Raw genomic sequence first — 18,907 nt, forward strand, 5'->3', positions numbered from 1 at the left:
AGACTCAGCTTCAACTTTGAAAAAATCAGTTCTCTCTCCAAGTGAGGGATTCAAAGAGGTGGGGGCCAGTGGTCAGTCCTCCCTTTGTGAGGGCAGCAGGGACCTGTGCTTTCTTTCCCAGATCCAGAACCACTGACATGGGCAAGGAACACCTCAGAACCAGGAAACTCAAAATGGAATACTGGCTGGAGTTTCTCACATCCTGCTAGTCACATAACCCATGTTAACCGCAGCGCCCTCCTGGGGTCTCACTGAAACCAAGTGCAAACTTTCCTTCTTACTGTTAGCCACAAACAGTACTGACACTCAGGTATATTTCATGCCATGGCCAGGTGTCACTGCTGTGCAGGTACATTTCTTATTTCAGTAAAGCAGCTTGGGCCAATTCTAGGCCTGCTGGAATCCAGCATAGTACCTATTCTCCTAATTCCCCACCTAAGTAATCTCAGGGTCATAAAGTCATATAAGGGAATTTAAAGCACTACCACCTGATGCTAACAATCTCCCTTGTAACCCACTTCTGCCTCTATAGCTCCCAAAAAGGGGAAAGGATAACTCATGTAGCTATTCATTACATTCCAAGAGGCTCCAGGAAATAAACAATGCTTCCTTCTTACAAAAAGTTCAAGGATGTGCTATCAAAATATAACAATTATCACATGCTAAAGAAAGGGCATCGCTGTGTGCTGTCAGGGTTTGGAGGCAAGAGGACAAGAGCCGAATGAGTAACAAACAACTTTTATTTTTACTTTCAATTATTCTCCCTTCAACTTCCCACCCCAAACATACTAGCAAGCAAAGCAAAAACTAACCTGTAACCTGTACTCAAACTGTTTGTGCCAAGAGTTCAAACATCAAGAAGCTGAGAAGAAAAGGGTGGCAAGACAATGACTGATTCAAAGCACTTTCTCATTTGCTATTTGACCATGGCGAGAAAGGTTAAGCACGAGCTCCATTTCATCTGGCAGACAGGGAGCATGATCTCTAGACATGCCACAGAATTGGTTACAATGATCATGTGTAAACAATTCTAAGCTGGCCTCCTTTGCCCAGTTCAAGTCTAACAATGTTTACTAAATGTCTACTATGTGTATAGGACCATCTTAGGTTTCAGACAATCAGAAAAATATCTCCAACCTCAGTCCTTTTTATTACAAGCATAGAAAATGAAAAACATACTGAAATATGTAGGAGTTACCTACTACAACAGTCGAGGAACAGCAATACTAAATGAATATAAGTACATGAAACTGCAAAGTACAACTTATAGAGACACTTCAAGATACTGAGAAACAACTTTAGGTAATGAGAAAGGGGCACTGAGGTGCCCACCCTGTGCCAGCAAGGAGGCTGGTACAGACCTGGAGAGCAATCAAGGATCTCTTCCCCAGAGACTGGATCACTTTTTATCCTAACCCCAGGAGCACAAGCATCCAGTCTAGTATGGACTAAGGAGCTACAGTCAGGTCTCGACTGGAAAAGGGAAAGTCTTCCATTCTGAGACACTTGGGAGAGAGGCAGGCAACATTCCCTGAGGCAGTTTGCCTTGCTGTTGCTTGATGTTGCTTATACAGTACTACCATTTTTTTTTTTTTTTTGAGACAGAGTCTCACTCTGTCGCCAGACTGGAGTGCAGTGGCGCGATCTCAGCTCACTGCAACCTCTGCCTCCCAGGTTCAAGCGATTCTCCTGCCTCAGCCTCATAAGTAGCTGGGACTACAGGTATGCACCACCATGCCCAGCTAATTTTTAGTAGAGATGGGGTTTCACCATGTTGGCCAGGATGGTCTCAATCTCTTGACCTTGTGATCTGCCCGTCTTGGCCTCCCAAAGTGCTGGGATTACAGGTGTGAGCCACTGTGCCCAGACTATTACAGTACTACCATTTTAGGAATAAATAAAATGGAAACTTGTTATGGTATACCAGTGACTTCAGGCCCTTAGGAAAGAGGCAATATAAATACCTGCATATTTTAATGATGACAGATGGGGGTTTAGGGACTGTCATTTGCCTATAAGATTTTGAGTCTGGATTGGGCAGCCTGCCTCAATTTGAATCCTGGCGGTAATTACCTGTGTGACCTTAGAGGGAATACCTGTGTGACTTTAAGAGGGAGATTGAGGCAGAAAGGCCACACCTACAGCCACAGGGAACATAGGCCAAGAACAGGAAGGACAACTGCCCTCTTATACCCGTTCTTCAAATAGCAATTGCCTATACAACACATTCATGCAATAATAATAACGCTGCGCACTTTACAATGAGCTCTGATGCACATTTGATTCTCTGAAGAACTCGGGAAACTTGGCAGGGCAGGTTTTATTAGCTCTGTCTTACAGATGGAAGAGCCACCAGCAGCAAGGTTAAATGACTTGCCCAGTGACACAGAGTTAAGGAAGAGAACTGGGACCTGAACTCCGGCTTCTGGAATCCAAATGCAGGAAGCTTTCCACCACCTCACACAAACAAAAGGCTCATTTACCGTAGTTCCTCTGGTAGAAATAGAAAGCACTAGTAGTACACGATGCCAATTATCTAAAGAGATGCCTCCACATTCTTAAAAAGAAAAGGATGAGATTGTCCTGGTACTCACTGTGGAAAAATACATCGCAAACATTTCCAGTGAAAAAACCTTCCCCCAACTACAGGATGACAACTGGACCTAACTCAGTAACTCCTACGGGGTCCGGCAGTACACTCTCACTTTCAAGGCAGAGGAACTGGAAGAAGGCGCTAGTATTGTTTGTAGCAACAAACAAAATGTAGCCTCAAGGAATTTCTAAACCCAAATGGTAAAGGGAATATAGCACTGCAAGAACTGAGGACACTGCTGCCAGTGTCACCTGGAACCAAAAGCTGGTGCCAACAAGGAAATGCAGAGAAATGTGGAGAAAAGCAAGCTACTGGATTCCAAAAGTTTATTAACACATAGCTAGGCTGTTTTCTCTTAAAAACAAGAGTTTCATATTGTTCAAGTCAATCACAGCTCTTCTTGAGTGTCTACTAGATGCAAGACACTTCTAAGCACTTAACATAGATTATGCACTCAGTCCTTCCGGCAACTTGAGAAAGGTACTATTATTATTATTTTCATTTGACACATAAGGAAACTAAGGCACAGAGGTAAGTAACTTGCCTAAGGTCACACAGGTAATTACCGCCAGGATTCAAATTGAGGCAGGCTGCCCAATCCAGACTCAAAATCTTATAGGCAAATGACAGTCCCTAAACCCCCATCTGCCAAAAAGGAATAATGAACTGAGAAACTAGAAAATAAAGAAAGCAGAACTTCAAAGAGGTCAGAACCAGGGAAGGAAAATTACTAAAGAATAATGAAAACAATCTATTATTCTGTTATAAAACGAATAAACTTTAGAAATAATGAGAAACTCCAGCCTTTGAAATCCTCTGGTTACCCCTTTAAAATGTCACCTATTAATCACTGAAGAGTCTCCTCTTTTCTCTTTATTTTGGAGCCATCAATAAGAGCAAGAGTCATGTGTTCTCAGTGGTTTCTAAAGAAACAACATTTTGTTAATCTGCCTCTCATTTTGGAACCAAAAACGTCAAAGTATTTTTTGCAACTTTAATTATTTTTTAGCCCTGTAAAAGTTTAAAAATGTGCTTTGAAGCCATTGAACATGCAGAATATGAGAGAACTGAGAAAGTATTAAACAAATGAACTTTTATAGTCAGCTCTCATTAATGCTATTTTATTAGTGAGTGCTCTTGTTCCTAAGGAGTTGAGTGCTTCTTTTCTCTTGAGCCATTTCAAAATGAACTAGTTTCTTTACAAACCACACAACAGAAGGACTGATGATCATTTCAGATAAGAGGTTCACAGTACAAACCATTGCACAGGAAGAGAAACCCTTGTGCAAGGTAGCCTGAGAGTCCAGCAGACACTGGCATGAAATCAACAACCGATACTGACCTCAGCAGAGCTTTCTGTAGCTACAGTGAGCTACCTAACTACGAAAACAGCAAAGGATTTGAAAAATACCTCTGTAGGTGTTTGAAATCATTTACTGTTTGCCGTTGGTGGGAAGCGGGGCTGGGTGGGGTGGTGATGTGAATAAAAATGAGGCTGGGATGAGCTTACCATCTAAGAGACACTCATTGGAGAAATCATGACTCCAAAAAATCTCTTTGATTCAGAGATTAACTTTTGGATTTATTTCCTTTAATGGAGCAGCAGCTGGCAATCTAAAACTAGAAAATGAAAGTAATGCCCAAGTCATTCTCAATCATGCCAGCCTGTTCTATTGTCATTGTAAGGTTTTAGAGCTCTATTTTTTCTCATAACACTCATCTCTGCCTGAAAATTTATCTTTTTTTTTTTTTTTATTGTTTGTCTCCTCACATATAAACTCTGTAAGGCAGGGACCTCAGCCGTGGCACTCTTTGCTGTCTTCCCAGTGCCCACCGTGGGCACTCTTGTGTTGAATGAATGAAACCATCGACAACTTAATAAATGTAGTTAGAATTTTAAGTTAAAGAGACTAATCATTTAATAACCACACTAGAATCTACAAGCCTCAGTGAATTTTATCCACTCTCAAGCACCCTGGAAGGCTACTATACACTAGTGCTGCAGGCAGCACCACTGGTTCAAATCTCCCCCATGGTGTGGAATCCCTTAAGAGTAGATTTGATTTTGTGAAGCAGCCAAAAGCCATGCAGAATCAAATCTGGTGAATACATAATCATGTCCAATATATACGTTGGATGAAAGCAGACGTGTCTGCAAAGTAACAGGCCTGATTGTCTTATTTGGTTGGTAAACCGGTTTTGAAGGAAATTCAAAATGGTTTGCAGTATAGCAAAATTGCTGGCTCAGTGTCAAGACTCTAAGGTGGGTATTTCACAAGGAATAAAACTGAGCTGTGGTAAAAAGAACCCAGACTAGACAGATACTAAGATGCCCCCAGAGAGCTGGCTTGTGATATTAGCTTTGCCATTAAATTGCCCTGAAGCTCGGGACATATTAGTTACCCTCTCTGGGCCTGAACAATGTAAACTTCAGGATGCCAGTCAATTCTAAAATTCTATAATTTTATTCTTGTGAAGATCTGGTCTATCTGTTTAAAAACCAGTTGCAACCCCCTTCGCCTCAAATGATGCATGCATCTATAAAGTTCTAATATAATTTTTGCAGCAGATTCACTTCTTACTTGCTTAGGCAAATACTAAAATTAGTTTTCACTTCCTGAGCGCAGCAAAAGACAGCTAAGGGAGGCAACCCGGCCAAGGGCGCTTGCTCGTGCCCGTGCATACTTCCGACTGCGTATCAGGGAACTAACCGTTCCCTCTAAGATCGTCCCTCAACTGTTGCAAAAGCAGATAAACCCCTCGTGTATGACACAGAAACACTGGCAGAGAGCGACTGTCGACGCTTCGCGGCCAGTGCCGGGCTCCGGCCGCTCCGCAGGGCCCACCGGGATGCGGCGGACGCCCGCTCCGCGCGGAGGGCCAAGGCAAGGACCAGCCGCGGCGCGTCGCCGGGGAGGCAGGGCGGCCACCCGGCCCACTCGCCGCCCCGGGACAGGGAAGCAAAGTCCGGGCAGTGGCTGAGACGTCCGCCCCCAGCTCCACGGGCGGCTAGCCCCTACCCAGTCCTGACCTTCGCCCGCCGCCGGCCGGACACATTGGGCGGGGAGAACGAGGAGAAGCCGGAGGTACCTGCCTGCTGCTCCCTGGCCTCAGCCCTGCCCCGCGGGGACAGCGACGGCGCTTGTGAGAAACCCCCACCCAACCCTGCCGGTGCGGCGAGGCCCCAAGCGACCCGCTGGCCCAGAGAGTCCCAACTTCCTTCTCCCGATCCCCCCACCACGGGTCTCCGCAGTGCCCGGCTCCGAGCCAGGCCAGCCGAGAGCGCGCACCCACCTCGGGCTCCGGGCGCCTCCGCCGTTGCCAGGCTGCTGGGCTCCCGGGCCCTGCTCCGCCCCCTCTGGGGTCCGCCCCCCCGGCCTCCCCGCCCCCGGCCACCGCCCGCTGCCCTCCTCCCCGTGCCGGTTGGCGGGACTGCATCACGTGACAGGGCAGGGGCAGGAAGAGTGCGCCAGGTCGACCCGAGGAGCAGCTCCGAGGGGCGGGGCTCTTCGCCCGCGAGGCTGCTGGGAAGCCCACTTTGACGGGTCCTACGCATGGAGGCAGCTGGGAACTGTAGTTCGTATTATGGTGCCCGGGTATGGGCGGGGCCAAGATGCAAGGGGCCATCCCTGTAAGGGAAGTTGGACTGGGCGCCGGGCGGAGGCGGCTGGGGAGCATAGTCCCGCGACCCTTGTCTGGGTCTCCCTGTTTTTCTTCAGTAAAGGGAGAATCCAGAGGGAAAACTTCTCTACATAAGACTTTAGCGGATGCCACTAAATTGAGCTATTATCGGGTACACAGGGCTGACTGCGTGTAGTTGAGATAATATAAGGGAAAAAGAAATTTCATTGACTCTGGAGCAGGATCTGCAACTCACAAACTCAACTAACAGCTGGGGTGTCCCTCAGCTGTGCCAGCACCTTTCCAAGAACGCTATTGAGAGTTACTGAACGGATATATTTCAGGCCAAAATTCCTTCTAGTTTTTGAGGTTTGGGTCAGACGACTATTGATACAGTAAAAAGAAAGGGACAGGAAAAAGAGAAGGAAGACAAACTTCAAGAAGAGAATTCATTGTGTAATCAAATAAAACAAACAATCTGGGCTGGGCACGGTGGCTCACGCCTGTAATCCCAGCACTTTGGGAGGCCGAGGTGGGCAGATCACCTGAGGTCAGGAGTTCGAGACCAGCCTGGACAACACAGTGAAACCTCGTCTTTACTAAAAATACAAAAACTAGCCGGGCATGGTGGCAGGTGCCTGTAATCCCAGCTACTTGGGAAGCTGAGGCAAGAGAATCACTTGAACCTGGAGGCAGAGGTTGCAGTGAGCTGAGATGGTGCCACTGCACTCCAGCCTGGGTGACAGAGCTACATTTCATCTCAAAACAAACAAACAAACCAATCTGGTACATAATAAGCATAATATTCTTTCTACTGCATAATACTTACACATGAGCAGTTCGAGTAAATACGATGACTTTATCATGACCTGTTTCTCTTGTGTTAGTTCCCTAGCATCTGAAAGCAGGATTTTACTTGATACCAGTGTATATGTGTACGTGTGTTTCCACATACAGTCACACAAACATATATATTCATATGTTATATTTATATATAGATATATGTGCTCTATTGAAGAGTCTAGACTTCTTAGATGAGTAACAAAGCCATTCAGAATCCAACCCAATCCACTCTTTAGCCACTTCTCCCAGTGTGCCCCTTTTTGCTCTTCACCCCAAACTCTGGTGTAGTCCCAGGGAACTTGATGCACCAGGTTTTTCTTTCCTCCAGCCCTTTCCACTTGATCCTCTCTCCTGGATTTTCCAAACTCCTGGAAAGACAGCAGAATAGCAGCTGCTCCTGGGCCTGGCACAATTAGAAGTCTCCCCCACCCAGCCCTTCTGGTTGTACTGATGTCATCATTTGCTTACACATCTGCCCTGCCAACTCCCCTCCCCAGACTGTGAACTCCTTTGAATCTCATTCACTTTTGTGCTGGATTTCAAAGCATGCTCAGTAAATTTGCATGCTAGAGAGGCTCCCTAGTGGGCTGCTGAATAACTCTGGATTCCTGGTATCTGTGAATCTTGGGGCAGAGGGATAGAGGAAAATGGAGATTGGGTGGAGGGAGGGCAGCAGCTGCCTGGGAGACCCTGCATATAGTAGGCCTGGTTAAGTGTCCAAAGGTGAGGCCGAAGCTTTTTGCTGGAGCTGAGAGGAGCTGAGAGTTGGGAGGTGGGAAAGGTGCAGAGCAGGGATGGTCCTCAACCTAAGGAGGTGATTCCTAAAGAAGATTTCTCCAGGGTCAAGCCCCAGTCCAGCCCCACCTCTAGAAAGATGCAATTCAACCAGAAAGGGCCAGTAGAGAAGATTTGCCTTTCGCCTGTGAAATGGAGAGAGTAACCCCTGCCATGCCGGCCTTGCAGTGTAGGTGCAGAGATCAAGAAGCAACAGATGAGGAAACACTTTGAAAACTGTAAAGGTTGTACACTATGGGCTGGACATGGTGGCTCATGCCTGTAGTCCCAGCACTTTGGGAGGCCGAGGCAGGCAGATCACTTGAGGTCAGGAGTTAGAAATCAGACTGACCAACATGGTGAAATCCTGTCTCTTCTAAAAATACGAAAGAAAAAAAAATTATCTAGGCGTGGTGGTAGGCACCTTTAATCCCTACTACTCGGGAGGCTGAGGCAGGATAATTGCTTGAACCCGGGAGGCAGAGGTTGCAGTGAGCCGAGATTGTGCCACTACACTCTAGCCTGGGTGACAGAGCGAGACTCCAGCTCAAAAAAAAATAATGAAATAAGGGTTGTACACGATGGAGGGGTTTGCCACCTTGCCCTTGGTGACATCGCTGTATTCTTGACCAAGCCTGCCCTTTTCTAGGCTGGGGCTGCACTCATATTTCTGTGTGTGTGTGTGTATGTGTGTGTGTGTGTTGAGGAATTCTTCAGGCTTCCCTGCATTTTACACACATACACACACACCCCACCTGCAGGAGGCCTGTGAGGAGATGGCTGGCCTCCCAGTCCAGGGACGTAAGGGATGAAGCAAGCTAGATCCAGAGTGCAGGCTCCTCCTGGTGCTGCCTAGCTCACCTCCCCCAACCACAGAGAACAGGAGGAAGCCTCTGAGGGTAGCAGGTGCCTCCAGCCCTCCAGCCTGTGCCTTAGCAAAAGCAGGACTCTGGGGGAGAGGGGCAGGAATAAGTGCATGTGTAGCAGTGGATGCGCTGCCCAGAAGGGCTGTGGAAGAAGCGGCCTCAGGTCACAGCCCCGTGAAGGCAAGATTGAGAGAGAGAGCTTACCTGGATGGAGGAGGCCTGAGAGCTACATGCTGGACAGAGAAAGCATTATCCTTGTGGGCCCCAGGGATCAGAATCTTCCCCCAGCTTCTCTCTGGAAACTGCCAGTGATCTGCAGGCCCATGTGCAGTGGGGCTCCAGGACACCGCGAGAGTCAACCTGTACTCTGTGTTCTTGGGCAGACGAGACCACGATTGCTTCTCACTGGTGCTTTGCTTCCACTTTCTCTCAGAACTTATCATTAAGTGGAAGCCTCCTTGAGGAAGCCCCGCTGGTCAGCAGGTTCTATTTTGCCAGGTGCTAGTTGGAAGTTTGAGCCAAGTAATGGGACATGAAAACACACACACAGAGAAACCCAGGTTCTTAGTCTCAGGGCTTCTTGGACACAAGGGCCAGCACAAAGGGCTTATGGTCATGACATCACAATGTTTCCAAGAGCCAGCCCTGTTTAATTCCTTCATCACTAGGCACATATAGGGGAGTCACCGAGGACTTTGAGGTCTAGTCCACAGGCAACACCATGACAAAACTGTCCCAGGCCCTAGTCAGATCACAAATCAAACTAAACACAACTCACAAGATCCTCTCCTTCTACTCCCAATTACAAGGACTTAAATAAAATAAAAATAAAAGAAACCTCAGTTCTTACACTAAATAATTTTTAAGAAAGTAACCCCTATGAGGAAATGTTTCACAATACAGTCAAGCATGTTTTACTCAAAACAGGCTTTTTAAAAAGAGCTTTATCTTTTATTTGAAGGGCCTGATTCATGTTGAGGTGTGTAGCATGCTACTTCTCAAACACAGATTTGGAGACCCAAGATTAAAACCAAAAAAGAATGTTGGAAAAGGGGGAAAATAAAAGATTAAAAAAAAAAAAAAAACCTGAGACAGGGTACGGTGGCTCACACCTGTAATCCCAGGACTTGAGGAGGCAAAGTGGGCAGATCACTTGAGGTCCCACTTGAGGTTCAAGACCAGTCTGGCCAACATGGTGAAACCCTGTCTCTACTAAAAATACAAAAATTAGCCAGACATGGTGGTGGGCGCCTATAATCCCAGCTACTTGGGAGACTGAGGCAGGGGAATCGCTTGAACCCTGGAGGTGGAGGTTGCAGTGAGCTGAGATCACACCACTGCACTCCAGCCTGGATGAAAGAGTGAGACTCCGTCTCAAAAAACAAAAACAAAACTGAATGTCAGCAAATATTTGCTGAAACTGAATGAAATTGTGTTATTTAAGATTAATTAATTAAAATGAATAAAATAGGAATAAACTTAACCAAAGAGGCAAAAGACTTTTAACCTTAAAAACTGCAAAATGGGCCGGGCGCGGTGGCTCAAGCCTGTAATCCCAGCACTTTGGGAGGCCGAGGCGGGTGGATCACGAGGTCAAGAGATCGAGACCATCCTGGTCAACATGGTGAAACCCCGTCTCTACTAATACAAAAAATTAGCTGGGCACGGTGGCGCGTGTCTGTAATCCCAGCTACTCAGGAGGCTGAGGCAGGAGAATTGCCTGAACCCAGGAGGCGGAGATTGCGGTGAGCCGAGATCGCGCCATTGCGCTCCAGCCTGGGTATCAAGAGCGAAACTCCGTCTCAAAAAAAAAAAAAAACTGCAAAATGTTGCTAAAATAAATTAGACACAAATAAATGGAAAGATATCTGTGTTCATGGATTAGAAGACTCAATATTGTTAACATGTCAATACATTCCAAAGTGATCCACAAATTCAATGTAATCTCTATCAAAATCTCAATGGCAGGGATTTTTTTTATTTTTTAGAATAGAAAAATTCATCATAAAATTCATATGAAAATCAAGGGTCACTAAATAGTCAAAACGATCTTGAAAAAGAAGAATCAAGTTGGAGATCTCACATTTCCTGATTTCAAAACATTACAAACCTACAGTAATCAAAATGGTGTGATATTGGTATAAAGTCACACATTTATACCAATAAGATAGAAAAAACAGACCAGATAGAAGCCTTAAAATACATAGTCAAACGATTTTTAGACAAAGGTGCCAAGACCATTCCATGGGGAGAGGACATGTTTTCAACGAATGGTGTTGGGAAAACCAAATATCCACATGCAAAAGAATTGTACCCTTACCATACATCATATACAAAAATCAACAGGAAATGGATGAAAGATCCAAATGTAAGAGCTAAAACTGTAAAACTTTCAGCAGAAAACACAGGGAAAGCTTCTTGAGAGGATTTGGCAAAGATTTTTTAGCTATGACACCAAAAGCACAGCAACAAATATAAAGTAGATAAATTAAGTTCATCAAAATTAAAAACTTCTGTGTGTCAAAAGAAACAAAAGAGTGAAAAGGCAACCTAAAGAATGTAAGACAATGTTTGCAAATCACATATCTGATGAAGGATTAATATCCACATATATAAAGAACTCCTACAAGTCAACAACAACAAAAAAGACTCCATTAAAAATGGGCAAAGAACTTAAATAGACATTAGGGAAATGCAAATTAAAACCACAATGAGATAGCACCTCACACCCATTAGGATAGCTACTATTTTAAAAAACACAAGCCGGGTGTGGTGGCTTATACCTGTAAACCCAGCATTTTGGGAGGCCAAGCTGGGAGGATTGCTTGGGTCCAGGAGTTCAAGACCAGCCTGGGCAGCATAATGAGACCCCCGTCTCTACAAAATATTCAAAAAATTAGCCAGGTGTGGTGGTGTGTGCCTGTAGTCCCAGCTACTTGGGAGGTTGAGGCTAGAGGAGTGCTTGAACCTGACAGGTCAAATCTACAGTGAGCCATGATGGCACCACTGCACTCCAGCCTAGACAACAAAGCAAGACTTGTCTCAAAAAACAAACAAAAACCCCACAGAAAATAACAAATATTGGTGATCATGTGGAGAAATTGGAACCCTCATGCATTGCTGGTGGTAATGTGAAGTGGTGCATCTGCTGTGGAAAGCAGTGTGGTGGCTCTTCAAAATATTAAATATAGAATTGCCGTAGGATTCAGCAATTCCACTTCTGGGAATATGCCCAACAGAATTGAAAGCAGGGTCATAAAGAGATGTTTGTACACCCATGTTCATAGCAGCATCATTCACAATAGCCAAAAGGTTGGCAATGCCGGTGTTCATTGACGATCAAAGCAGAGATGGATAACAAAATTTGGCATATACATACAGTGGAATATTAGTCTTAAAAAGGAGGACAATTCTGACACATACTACAACATAGATAAACCTTGGGGACATCATGTTAAATAAAATAAGCCGGTCAAAAAAGGCAAATAGAGGCCAGGCACAGTGGCTCATGCCTGTAATCCCAGCACTTTGAGAGGCTGAAGTGGGCGGATCACCTGCGGTCAGACTAGCCTGCCCAACATGGTGAAATCCCGTCTCTACTAAAATAACAACAACAAAATTAGCAGGGCGTGGTGTGCTACTTGGGAGGCTGAGGCAGGAGAATTGCTTGAACCCAGAAGAAGGCGGAGGTTGCAGTGCGCCAAGATCGTACCACTGCACTCCAGCCTGAGTGGCAGAGCGAGACTCCGTCACAAAAAAAAAAAAAAAAAAAAAAAAAAAGAAGAAAAAAGCAAATACTATAAGATTCCATTGATATGAGGTCCCTGGAGTAGTCAAATTCATAGAGGCAGACAGTAGAATGATGGATGCCAGGGGCTGGGAGAAGGGAGAAAAAGGGAGTTATTGTTTAATGGGTAAAGCACTTCAGTTTTGCAGGATGAAAAGAGTTCTGGAGATTGTTTCACAACAATGTGAATGTACCTAACACTATTGAACTGTATGCTCAAAAATGATTAAGACGGTAATTGTATCATGTTACCATAATTTTATGATAACATTTTATGTCATGTTTAATTTACCGCCATTGAAAAAAATTAAGTCCTCGCAAGTAGCTTGAGCTAAGGGGACCCAAAATCCAGATTTGTTAATAACGTTCTCTGTGGTTCATCTCAGGCATGATTGTACCTTTCAAGGTCAGCTTCCACCCAGGACAGGAGGTCTCATGTCCTGCTTCAGAAACAAAGCCTCCCACAGGGAACCAGAAGGAACTAAGAGCCCAAGTCCCAGGCGACTAGAAGGATGAGGAAGCCAGAACACGTGTCCTTTCCAAAATAAATACTGCCCCTCTTTGTTTCACTGCCAAAAACTCATGAGAGTTGCGAAGGCGATGGGAGGGGAATCTTTTCCCAGAATATCTTCCCAGACCCCTCCTCTCCATCAGGAGAACAAACACCAGAGAAAAGGCCACCGGGACTGTGTAGGGGAGCAGGATGCAATGGAATCACCTTAGAAACTGCCTCCTAAGAATCCCACTCATCAGGAGGTAGGGAGCTGAGGCGCAGTTCTTTCAGAGAATGCCTCTGATAGAGTCTAACAAAGGCACGCCCCTTCCAGTCAGAGCATCCAGGGATCACTTCAAAAAGGTCATTAACCAATGGGTGGAGGGAGTGCACTCCCCCACCCCCCAGCAAGCCTGTTAACCCTCTTAGTTTTCAGGTGAGGGCCTCTGGCGGTAGCTATTTATGAACAGAATGGAGTCTCAGCCACCTCCCCAATCCCCTAGCCCTACTCCTGTCAGGCCCCTAGGGAGTAAAAAGTGGCATTTCCAGCAGTAGTATTTCTAGTGACAGCTGGAGACCACGCACCTGCCCTTCCTCATACCATGAGGGCTCATGGGAACAAAGCTGAAGCGCTAGGGAGTGGGAGCGTTGGCAACTTTCCAGACTGCTAAGAGAATACCAGGAAAGCCTGGACTCTCAGTGCTGCACATGGAAACCTACCTGTTTAGGCTAAGTGTCCCTCCGACCCCCAGCCCTCATCCCCCAACACCTTCCCCTCAACACAGAACATTGTGCATGTCCTCATTTAATAACTTTATTGAGATATGATTTACTCACTATAATATTCACTCACATAAAGTGTACAATTAAATGGTTTTTAGTATATTCAGAGTTCTACAACCCTCACTGCTATGTCCAGAATATTTCATCAACTCCAAGGAAAACCCATAACCATTAGCAGTCATTTGCCATTTCTCCTTCTCCACTATCCCTTGGCAACCACTTTCTCTATGAATTTGAATATTCTGGACATTTCATATAAATGAAATCGTAGAATATGTGGCCTTTTATACCTGGCTTCTTTCACTTAGCCTCATGTTTTCGAGGTTCATCCATTTTGTAACATGAATCACTACTTCATTTTTATGGCTGAATAATTTTTTTTAATGTTTACCAGTTTATTATAAAGGATATTACAAAGGATACAGATGAAGAGACACATAGGGTGAGGTATGGGGGAAAGGACGCGCAGCTTCTATGCCCGCCCTGGGCATGCCACCCTTCAGGAACCTCCACGTAAACACTGGAAGCTCCCGGAACCCAGTCCTTTTGGTTCTTAGGGAAGCTTCATAATGTCAACATTCCTTCCTCCAGGGCCCTCTCTGGAGAGGATCTTAAGACACACAATCAGAAAGGCTAGGGAAGATTAGAGTCTTGCTTGGGACAGAGGAAAAAGGGGCAGGAGAAAGTCCCAGAGACTGTTTCCTGAGGCCTGCTCCTGAGGCCTAACACGCCCAACATTTTAATCGACCATTAGAAGGGCTATGGGAGTCATGAGGCAGGAAATGTGGACGAAAACCAATGACTATCATAACACCACAGGCCATCCCCTGGTTTTTGACCACAGATCCCTTACAGCAAAATAAATATGCACAATTATTAATAAGCAGTCCAGTCCATCACATTGTACGAATGTCTCCCAGGATGAGGGCACTCAGGTTAGTAGACTTTCTTTCAGTCTTGCCGAGTTCCAAAAGTGGTCTTAGCAAACATACAGCTCCATCCTTTCAGGCACCTGAAATAATTGAGCTAAGAGATGATGTTGTCTCTTGCTCTGAGACTCCTTTGAGTTGTTAGTGCAATACTGGAGTTCCCCCAATTTATAACCCACTTACTCATTTCTTTATCCTCAGCTATTATTCCTTCTTTTCTCCATTTGTCATTTATTTTTACCCAAACTTTTCCACCTTTGGAAGGGACAGTAAGTTTGGCCACTGTGCTGGTCCAGTTTGCTGGTAGCAATACCAGTCTAGCCAGTGCTTCCTCCTCAATCCATTCCCACACATATAGGTTGGAGTTACAGAGGTTCCAAACTAGCAAGTATGGTGAAATAATATTTCATTGGAATATTTCCTGCCATCTTTTGTTTATTCATTCATCTGTTGATGGACATCTGGGTTGTCTCCACCTTTTGGCTCTTATGAATAATGCAGCTATGAACATTTGTATATAACTTTTTGTGTGGACATAGGTTTTCATTTCTCTTGGGTACATTGCAAGGAGTGGAATGATTAAGTCATAGGTAGCTTCATGTTTAACATTTGGAGGAACTGCCAGACTCTTTTGAAAAACTGCCAGGTTTTCCAAAGAGGCCGCACAATTTTACATTTCCACCAGCAATATACAAAGGTTCCACTGTCTACGTGTCCTCACCAACACTTATTATTGTCCATCATTTGTATTATAATGTGACATTGTACCTCATTTTGGTTTTGATTTGTATATCTTGATAAGTAATAAAGTTGAACATATTTTTATTTGCTTACTGGGTATTTATTTGTATATCATCTTTGAAGAAATGTCTACTCAACTATTTTGCCTGTTTTTTTAAAACTGGGTAATTTGTTTTTCTATTATTAAGTTGTAAGGATTCTTCATATATTTTGGATATAAGTCCATTATCAACTATATATGATTTATAAAAATTTTCTCCCATTCTTTGCATTCTATTTTCACTTTCTGGATAGGGTCTGTTGAAACACAAAAGTTTCTCATTTTGAGGAAGTGCAATGTATCTATTTTTTATTCCATCACTTGTGCTTTCGGTGCCATATGTAAGAAATCATCATTAAATCCAAGGTCATGAAGATTTACCACTATGTTTTCTACTGGGAGTTATGTAGTTTTAGTTATCTCGTACATGCAGGTCTATAATCCACTTTGAATTAATGTTTTAATATGATGTGAGGTAGGCGTCCAACTTCATAATTTTGCATGTGAATACCCAATGGTTTCAGTACTATTTGTTGAAAAAACTATTTTTTCTCCCATTGAATTATCTTGTCACCTTTGTCAAAATCTGACCATAAATGTAAGGGTTTATTTCCAGACCCTCAATTCTATTCCATTGATTTGTCTATCCTAATGCCAGTACCACACTTCTCTCTTTCTTTTCTCTCCAGGTTCATTGGGAGGGCCACATTGGGTGACTCCTAACATATTCAGTGCTTTCAAGGTCTTCAAACACTCTAAATTCCTCTTGTTATCTGGCTCCCAAAACAGCCTTAGAGGAATGGGTGACCATCCCTCTTTTACAGATGAGGAAACTGAGTCTCAGGGAGGCTGTGAGTATCTCAAGGTAACTGTGCTGGTACGTGGTGGAATTGGGACCAGAATTCCAGCTTTCATCTGTAAAATTGAGCTCCTTCCTGGACAGCACACTTTGCTCTTTAAAAGGTACGACTACCTATATACACAATGGGATACTATTCAGCCTTAAAAAGGAAGGAAATTCTGTCATTTGTAACAACATAGATGAACCTGCAGAACATTATGTTGAGTGAAATAAGCCAGGCACAAAAAGACATATGCTACATGATCTCACTCGTATGTAGAATCTAAAAAAGTTGAACTCATAGAAGCAGAGAGTAGAATGGTGGTTACCAGGGCTGGGGGTAGAGGGCTGGGGAGATGTTGGTCAAAAAAACTCAACAAACCAAAAATTTTTAAAAGGTATGATTTTGAAGCCATGCTATTTGACTTTTTTTTTTTGAGATGGAGTTTTGCTCTTGTTACCCAGGCTGGAGTGCAATGGTGCGATCTCGGCTCAGAGCAACCTCCGCCTCCTGGGTTCAAGCAATTCTCCTGCCTCAGCCTCCCGAGTAGCTGGGACTACAGGCACTCACCACCATGCCCAGCTAATTTTTGTATTTTTAGTAGAGACGAGGTTTCACCATGTTGACCAGGATGCTCTCGATCTCTTGACCTCGTGATCCACCCGCCTCGGCCTCCCAAAGTGCTGGGATTATAGACTTGAGCCACAGCACCCAGCCGACTTTTTAAATAAAAGCAGCTCCCATGGCTTTTTTCCCCCTACCCTAGCTACTTCATAAAGGTATTGTGAGACTTAATGTAGCTCACATAAGCATAAATCTTTCATAGACTGTCAAGGATTAAATACACGTAAGGAGTTATTAGTTGTACATTTCTATAACAACTCTTACTTGAAATCATCTGGATCAGAGGTGGAAGTGGGCTATTTCCTATCCCTCCACCCATACTGCAGCTATCATTGGACAGCGAAAGACAGTAACTGTGTCACTTTGCTGTCCAGGTGGAGCAGTCACTATGAGACCTGCTATTGTCCCAGTTGTGTTTATTGTTCAGGAAACCCCCAGTATCACATGATATCTCTTCAGGGAGGGAGGTAAATATAGTATCTTTTTTTGCCTCAGTATTGTTCGGCTAGTGTGTTACATGCTTAAATTAAATTAAAATGAGCATTATCTCAATAAACAGGGATTGAGTACCTCTGATGTTCTAGACACAGGATTATGCACTAAAGGGGACACAGAGAGGATTAAGACACAACCAAGATAGGCAGGCAATGACAGCTTTGCAGGGAAGATGTTTCTTCATTCAAATTTGGCAAGTTTTTATTGTGTGCCAGGACTCAAACATGGTTCTCACTACCACCAGTTAGGAGCAATTAATGGATTATCGTAATGGATACTAATTCCCACAAATAGCTAACCATAGCCTGGGCTACAGACCACGAAGGGTGCTATGAGAGCAGTGACCAGGTGACATCCCTGAGGAAGGGCTATTGGAGCTCATATGGTATATAGTGATACGTGCGGTAGGCTGGAGATGTGGAGGATGAACTGATGAAGTCTTGGGTGAGGTAGGGTATCTGTCATAGCAACAGTGATGTTTGGAATGGCTTTGACCAATGACCAGGTAGAATAGGAAAGGAGGATCACTCTAAGCTGGAGTTAGCACAGACAAACACTAGGGTGACCACAGAACACGTGGTCCAATGCAGGACACCTTTGAAAGGTGGCGCTATTCACTATCATGCCAGGACAACAGGTATAAGCTGGGGCTGTCCCTGTAAACTGAGACATGTGACCTCCCTAGCAAAAGCACCTGTGATCTCTCTAGCAAAAAACCCAAGCATTTGGGTTTCAGAGCAGTTAGAATGTACAATTGGGAGTGGGAGGGACTGGGATGGAGGGTGAGTACATTAGTTTTCTAGAGTTGCCGCAACAAAGAAGCACAAACTGAGTGGCTTAAGCCACAGAAATTAGTCCTCTTTCTGGAGAGTAGAAGTTGGAAATAAAGATGTTGGCAGGGCCACGCTCCCTTTGAAGGCACTAGGCTAGAATGTGTTCCAGGCCTCTCTCCTAGTTCCCTGGCTTGTGGCAATATAACTCCTATCTTCACATGTTGCTCTCCTTATGCGGGTGTCTATCTCTGTGTTCAAATTTACTCTTTTTATGAGGATATCAGTCATATTGGATTAGGGTTCACCCTAAGGACTTCATCTGAACTTGATCATCTGAAGAGACCCTATTTTCAAGTAAGGTCACATTCACAAGCACTGGGGTTAGGACTTCAACATCTTTTGGGGGAACACAAGTCAACCCTTAATAGTGAGGCAGAACATGATTATAGCTGTGAAAGAACGCCACACTAGCCTAGTCTATCCTGAAAATCATGGGGAACTGTGACCAGTTGGTGAGCTGGAGTACAGTATGGTCTGTTTCAAAACACAACAGTAACACTGGTAGCCCAGTCCTTTAATTTGGTCCAATTGGAGATAGAAAATGCTTTTTTGGCTTTAAAAATTCTCCCTCCGGTTAAAAAATGCCATTTTTAGAATTGCACTTCCTTTTGGTAATCAAAGAAGGCAAAATACGAATACTGAA

The 18,907-nt window shown here is 44.4% G+C and overlaps 1 protein-coding gene across 3 annotated transcripts in view; it reads right to left on the reverse strand.

Moving 5' to 3' along the window:
• Positions 1-5,938, reverse strand: part of MTM1 (myotubularin 1) — a 118,100-nt gene extending 112,162 nt beyond the window's left edge. For 2 of the 3 annotated variants that reach the window (XM_012477329.2, XM_012477327.2), the window contains exon 1: positions 5,888-5,938. The gene's annotated coding sequence lies outside the window, so the exon portion shown is untranslated. Of the gene's footprint in view, positions 1-4,103; positions 4,122-5,887 lie in introns of those variants that run through there. The other variant, XM_064360580.1, reaches the window with a different exon arrangement.
• Between the last annotated feature and the right edge of the window lie 12,969 nt (positions 5,939-18,907).

The sequence above is a fragment of the Aotus nancymaae genome, unplaced genomic scaffold, assembly GCF_030222135.1.
Source record: "Aotus nancymaae isolate 86718 unplaced genomic scaffold, 86718_ANA_hifiasm-v0.15.2.pri h1tg000004l, whole genome shotgun sequence".
NCBI lineage: Eukaryota > Metazoa > Chordata > Mammalia > Primates > Aotidae > Aotus > Aotus nancymaae.